Here is a 7,867-nt window from a genome sequence, read left to right on the forward strand (position 1 = left end):
ACTTATAAGGACATTATAAGGATTGCAAGAGCTCTTCCATGCTATGTCTGTACAGTATGTAAATTAGGTACCGTAAGTCTAATACAGTACTGTAATTTTATACATTTCTTGTGAAAGAAACATTTCTTATTCAACGGCGATTAAAATTATTTATATTAATGATGTCTCCAAAGTTCAACGAAATTTTCGCAGAAAAATAAGTTATTAGAAATCGGTCGCTGTTTGACGAGCTGTTCTGCAACGAAAACAAGCTTTAGCAATGGCGATGTCGAATGGTGCACACTCGGTAAGTAATCCTACAATTTTTTGTTTATAGCGTAGTTTATACGGATTATTCCAAAAAAAATATACATATTTTGGAAATGTTGAGTCATATTAGTCTAGAATCGATTAATTTTATGGAAGAAAACCTTTCAAACAGCTGTAGTCCGTAAACTTGACACGTGTCAGGCTGTGATTGGAAGGACTCGTAAGAAATCGGATTCCTAAAGAATGGAATGTATCTATGATCTTATAGGGGGGGATCAACTGGTACTATAAATCTGATTCTAAGCATTGTCCAGAAGAAAATGAAGCCAGCACCAGCCATTGCTGCAAGACATCTAGAATTTGCCTAGCAATACAGTATATGGATAAGTGTTTGGTTACTTATACAGTGACTTACCAATTTAGACCTACTGATTTATATAAAATATTTTTGCAGATATAAAGTGACAAAAAAAATTGAATGGGACAGATATTTCAATCATACTGGCATAATATACAAAAAGAACTGCAGTATTTCTCAAGAAGAAACTTTGGAGGTAGCAGCTTTATGGTTTGGGAAATTTTCAGTTTCCATGGGAACCCAGGTTAGCAGGTAACTCGGATACTATTATATGAATAGTGAGCAAGGTCTACCAGAAAATGTTGAAGAATGCATTAATCTCCACCCTTGAAGATCATGACGATATTTCCCTGTAACTTATGCACTACAATGCCTCCATCAATTCAAGAGACTGGTTTGCAAGTAAACATTCCAATTATGTTCCATCACTACATTCACCAGATCAGCCTAATATATAATGACTGGGGAATTCTAGTTTTAAGAGTATGCTGATAACCAACAATATGGCACAGTCTAACAGCTCAGAGCAACTATTTAAACAACATGAGACTATCTAGAACAAGAAGTTCTGGATAATCCATCGGCAGTATGCAAAATTTTTTCAGTTGATTCAAAGTAATGGAGGTCCAATCGATTAAAACTTATTTTGTTAATAAAACTTTTTTATTTCAGCAAAATTATTTCCCATGAGGTTATTTTTTAGCAATTGTAATTGATACTTTTTATAAATATGCAAATTTTTCGTAATACACACATCCAATGATATAAAAAGAGGTATGACTGAATTTTTACTTAGTTTTTATAAAAATATTTTAGTCTCCCCTTCTTAACTTATTTTTATAGTCAAATTCTCATCACTTTAGTAGTGAGGTTATAATTTTTCTGAGCTGCATTATTAAAAACCTTTAACAAAATTGTTAAGATTCTCAATGATAATTATGTTTCTAAATTTCACAACAGCATTTTCTATCTCAATTCCACACTACAATTCTTTCCCAACAGAACTGTACATTTTAATTGTATAAAATGTGCAAAAGATTTGACAGTTACTTCCACACATAACAGATGATTACTAAAGTCATTTATGTTTAGCAATAAGTTGGGTAAAAAATAATACCATTCATTTTTTAAACTGAAAAACATTTCCATGTTAGTTTCAATTGCAGAATGAAACAGTGTCTGTTGGTTTGTTTACTCTGAGAAACTTAACATCAATCTAATCTGCAAAAGAAAAGTAACTGATATGAGAGAGAGAGAGAACCAAGTATATGCATGTAAATAAAATTTTAGTAAATCCCTTGAAATATTTCGGTTCCAGAAAATTTAAGTAGATTTTTTTAATAATGAAAACAGCTGAAATGAAATATTGATCATCTTGCATATCATGAAAATATTTATATACAGTAGTAGTGTTTAAATAAAATTTAACAAAATTATTTCAATAGTAAAGTTATCTACTAAAAATTAAAAAATTCATTAAATTAGAAAACTTTACTGAATTACTTACTGCTTCTTTGATCACCTGTGGCAACTTCTGCTAAATACCTATAATAATCTCCTTTCATTTTCAAGTAGAAAACTTTGCTCTCAGCATTACTTGCTTTTGGAATCAAGTATTTATCTAATAATCCCTGTAATAAATAAATGACATTATTTTAATGATTACAGTTAACAATAATAATAATAAAATTGAAATTACATTATTTTGTTGAAATAAAAATTGGAAATTGAAAATTTTAATGTTATATACATAATTTAAGGTATGGCTTCTGTTTGTTAAGTTATGGCAATACAGCACTTGAGTAACTGCTTCCAGGAGGTCTTTTTAAGGGTAACTGACCTCTATGAAATGGAAGTTGATTGGCTCTAAATTGGGGCTATAAGCTGGGTGAATGTCTTCACACATGTATAAAGACTTCCACCTCTTCCCTGAACTGAAAAACTGTCTAGGAGAGCAGAGGTTCAAGACTAATGACAATCTTCAAAACATTGTTAAGGTAATCTCAATTCACTGGCGGCAACATTCTATGAAGAGGGGTTGAAAAGCTCATTCACAGACAGGACAAATGCCTCAATATTCACCATGTTTGAACCGAACTTTTGGTAATAAATTCATTTTGTTATTTACACTAGTCTTTGTTTCATGGACCATCAGAGGTTGAAAAAAAAGGTCTTTGTACATTTAATTTAATACATGATTTTTCTTTATATAAAAATTTAATTCAAAACACACTGAGCAACAAAGCACAATGTCAAGACTTAGCCAAAAGTAACAAGTAGGCCTTAGTATCTTATTGTTTTAAATGTTTTTATTAATTCAACAAACTCAAATGAAGATCACCATGAATGTATAAACTAAAAACTAAACAAATAGTATTTCAATTTTATAATGAATCTGGATTTCATTAATTTAAAATAAAACTAAAATCTATGAAAGCAAAAATTTTTTGGAATTAAAAAAATTGCATTTTCTTCTATTCCCAATGATTACAAGTATGTTCTACTGCATAATGAGAAAGCATTTAATAATGAGATGAATTTGGCAAAAATACAATAATTGCCTTGATAAAGATATGCAAGATTATGGGCAACTTCAGGTTATAAAAACCATTAAACCATTACAGGAATGGTTTGGGTGGAAATGTAGGTATGTACATGTGTACACAAATCAGGCTAGCATTGTTTTTTAGAAAATTGCATAGATCATGTTATTAAAAACTGTTTTATTGAATTTTTGGGCATCTCTATCATCATTAAGCAGATAGAATTTTTATGCAAAATGAACACACACAGCTAGTTTCAGATTGTGAAAAAAATTTGTAGATTCAAGATTCATATAAGTATTCAAGCATTTCTTAGATAGGCTAAAAAAAATAATACTTCTTGCTGAAGTTGTTATTCAGTTAAATATACAGTAGAGTCCGCATAAGTTGTCATAGGTATAACTAGATTCCATCTGTTAAGTACAGGTAACCCCTGTATGACACAGGAGTCATGTTCCAAAAAATTGCAGTGTTATGTGAATCCATGTTATATGAAACAAAGAACCAGTACGAAAAGGGGGGTTAGGTTCCAAAAATTAAAAAACACTCTTACATTTTCACAATTAAGATAAATATCTTTAAAATTTTCTTAAGTGATACATATTAATATAAATTAAACAATGTTTTCTTTGTCATCACTAAGCACTATTAAGCGAGGATGTTTTCTTTTTGGAAAGATATCTATATCCATATCCTCTGAGCATTTTTCTGCATTATCTTCAGTTCAGATCCATGCTCTATCTTTTGCAAAAAATATGTTATTTTAGATTGCTTGCTTTTAGTTAATAGACCTTTATAAATTTCCTTATATGGTGCTAAGCACTTAGGAAGAATAAAGCAAGTATGGAATAAGGGAAAAACATCTGGCAACACCAAAATCAGAAGTGTTGAGATCTGGCAACACTGAAACAAGTTTCAAGAAGGACCATGTGTATTGACAGAAGGCGGGAAAAGAAAATTTACATACTTAAGTACTAATAGTTCACGAAAATTATGCAGGAATATCTGATAGTATGTACGTGCTCAAATGAAAAATGTCAAATGAGATATTTTTCAAACTTAAAAGCTTTATCACGTTTATTGAACTGTTGTATGAGGATTTCCCTAATTTCAAATTAGATAAAGTTCGCTTTTAATAGTTTTTATTACTGTACATTTCATGTACAAGAGTTTTACCCAATTCTCAAACCGTGTTGGAGTAAATCTGTGCTATGTAAGTGCCATGCTATACGGGGGGTTACCTGTAGTCAGTTTTCTGTGGTCCCGGCTAATTTACATAAGCATTAATGTTAAAAAACTCCGGTTTACTCTACCCCATTTAACTTGTCACTATAGGATAAATCGATATACTTTTTCTGTCCCACACTCATTTAGACATCTGATAAGTTGACTCCCCTCCTGACAAAAATGAGTTCACACCACATAGCTTAATGTCACAGCAGAATCCGATTTTGCATTTTCTCACCTTTCATTCATGCGTTATTTGCAGCAAGTGTTTCACATTTCTGTTAGAAATGAGTATCTGAAACCTAATGCTTACACTGAAGGAAAAATACAAACTTTTATCTGAATTTGAATATAAGTAATAAAACTTTGCAAGCCAAATTTTTAAAAAAAGAACCTTCCAGAATAACATTGGTGGAAAAAAAAAAAATTAAGAAACTTTTTCTTGGGTCTTTGTCACAGCTGTCTTGGAAACACCAGAGAAAGTCATCATACAAAGATGTCAAAGATGCTCTAGTACATTAGCTAAAGCAAATTCGTTCATCAATTCTTCCTGTTTCAGTGCCGACACTGAAACAAAAAAGTGATGGAAAAATCATTAAGGTACTTGGAGTAGAAACCAACTTTAGTGCCAGTGATGGATGGTCATTTTAAGAAACATTTTGACTCCTCTCCATTCTGTTAACACTTGCTAACAAATCTGCATATCCCTCCTCATTTAATATCCCTACCTAACATTTCAGTACCCCCTGGAAAGTTTTACAAGAAAAATTTATTACTAGACACTGACAGATCATGTTGAAAACCAGTGTTGCCAAATTGGATTGCAAATGCAGTTACTTAGATTATGATTTGGAATCAAGTTCAAAAATGTAAATTAAATAAAATTCAGTGCAATCCACAACTCCAAGAAATAAGGTACAATTTACAGTTAAAAGTAGCTGCATTTGGTGCAAAATGCATGGACCTGACAAATCTGATCTTGACAAACAGCAAATTCAACAGTGGCTGACAGTGGTCACATGAACAACTTCTTTGCCAATCACTGCTTTCATTATGGCAACCTGTATTTACTCTCCCCCAAACAACCACATACAGTTGACATCTGTATTTAGATTGTATAACTCATTATTAGCAGCCAATTCCAACACTTCTCATGCAACACATGTAACTTAAGTCTGTATAAAACTTCATCCATGTTACTTTGCTTTCTTCTGAGAAAAATAATTACTTAATTGTGTCAACAGCCAAGTGAAAAAGTTAGCTTACTCATGTAATATTTGGACCAATACAACACACACACACACTTACAATATCATAAGAACGTGCAGAACTTTTGACTTCTGTACTTTTATAAAACAGTATAAATACAGTTGTCAAACTGTTAGTCAACTAACTTTTTTCTAACCAATCACAGCAACAAATTTGAAATTTTGAGAAGGAATAATTTTCAAATTCAGAACTGTTTAAAGTTAAAATTTGTCAATCAAAAAATCATAATTTTAATTTCCAGATGTTAAATGCACAAGTAGATTGTTAGAAACCATTTAACTGTCAATATTGGAATCAAGCTTAACAAATTTGATTTTTAATTTTGTACAAATGCTAACTGAGGAAAATTGGTGAAAAGGTGTAAAATGGGAATTAAAACTTCAGCTTAAATGGATTCGGAGATCATTTCCTGATAGCTGATTATGCTTTCCCTCAAAAAATAGTGCCTAGTGATAAGTCAAAAATCAAACACATCATAATTCCTTGAATATCTAAGACTCAACTTTTTCAAAATTATGCAAAAAGAAAAACCAAGAGTTGATTTTAACAAAGTTCTCCAATCAAAAAAAATTATGAAATAAAAAGTAAGACCTTATTCATTCTTATTCAAGCTATTATTCTTCTTAACATATTTTTGATTTTAAGTTACTACTAAATGTAAATGTTGAAATAGCAGATGCACCAAAAAAATTTGTTCAGACGTCTTAAGATTATTTTACACAACTATAAATTTATTTTATTATATATCTCTATCATCATTAAGCAGATAGAATTTTTATGCAAAATGAACACACACAGCTAGTTTCAGATTGTGAAAAAAATTTGTAGATTCAAGATTCATATAAGTATTCAAGCATTTCTTAGATAGGCTAAAAAAAATAATACTTCTTGCTGAAGTTGTTATTCAGTTAAATATACAGTAGAGTCCGCATNGGGTCATCTTCCACACTCTCTCTGCCAGATTTAAAAAGGGCTGTCCATTTTTTCAGTGGTGTACGAAGGAGCAGACTCTCCCAAAACTTCATTCATATCAGCTTTGATTTGAGATGGGGTCAACCCTTTTTTCGTCAGGTATTTTATGACTGCATGAGTCTCCGTCTTCTCCATTTTTGACAAAGTATGTGCACACTGACTATCTGCTAAGCTGTTGTGGCAAAACTTTTTGACAAATCAAGCAGAAATTAGTATCGTATCTCTAGCACAGATGGCTGAATTATTCCCGCCAAAAATTAAATTGATCGCAGCGCCGCATATAGGCAAGGCCGCAAGGTTCCGAACAGCCCTTGTAAGCTCTGTCTCAAGTTGATGACAATGTAGATAGCATAATAGAAAAATCTGTGATAGGTGAACTAGTGAAGAATGCCAGTTTAGAGTTCAATCAGAACATTTACTAGAGTCCTTATATTATGAAATTTTTCACAATAAGCAACACAATAATGCTTTATTTATTTTAAAACTATTAGCTTATGAAAACTAAATGACTTTCCTCTAGCCATGACAACATGGCAGAAATTAAAAGTTTTACACAAAGACTGACAATTTGTTAGTTTTTCATTAATTTAGTGCTCCAAAAAATTATAACCTAAAATGATGAAAATTTGACTATAACAATAACTTAAGTGGAGACTAAGTTTTATAAAAACTAAACAGAAATCCAAATCATACCCCCTTGTTATACCAATGGATGTATCAATTATAAAAATTTGCATATTTATATAAAAAGCACCAATTACATTGCTGGAAAAAAACCTTACTGAAAATAAAAAGGTATTGATTTCCAGATTTTGTTTATAAGTTTAATAATAATATTTTATCATATAATACACACACACAATATTATTATTTGAGGAAAAAAAATGCCACCCGGTAAAAGACTGACAGAGCAATTGAGACTCTTTTGGCATCTTGTGAGGAGATTCAGCAAGAATTCTGTTTGAATGTGCACCATGACACAATAAGAAACACATTACAGTAGACCCCCCCTATAATTACGATTCCTATAAAACTACGAAAAAATTGCGACGGTATCCGTAAAAAAACGGTAAAAAACTCCTATAATTACGTAAAACGTCATCGGGCAGCCGGACTACTTTCCGCCGTCCAGCGCCACGCTACGGAGAGTTTAGGCGAGTAAGTTGTTTACTATCGTCTGTACAGTATGTAAATTAGGTACCGTAAGTCTAATACAGTACTGTAATTTTATACATTTCTTGTGAAAGAA

General features: G+C 31.5%; 1 pseudogene; it reads right to left on the minus strand.

The window, feature by feature from the left end:
* The window catches only part of LOC111642284, a 63,896-nt pseudogene that overhangs the window by 13,987 nt on the left and 42,042 nt on the right, over positions 1–7,867 (minus strand).

Source organism: Centruroides sculpturatus, unplaced genomic scaffold (genome assembly GCF_000671375.1).
Source record: "Centruroides sculpturatus isolate CEXI.00-Female unplaced genomic scaffold, Cexi_2.0 scaffold751, whole genome shotgun sequence".
Taxonomy (NCBI): domain Eukaryota; kingdom Metazoa; phylum Arthropoda; class Arachnida; order Scorpiones; family Buthidae; genus Centruroides; species Centruroides sculpturatus.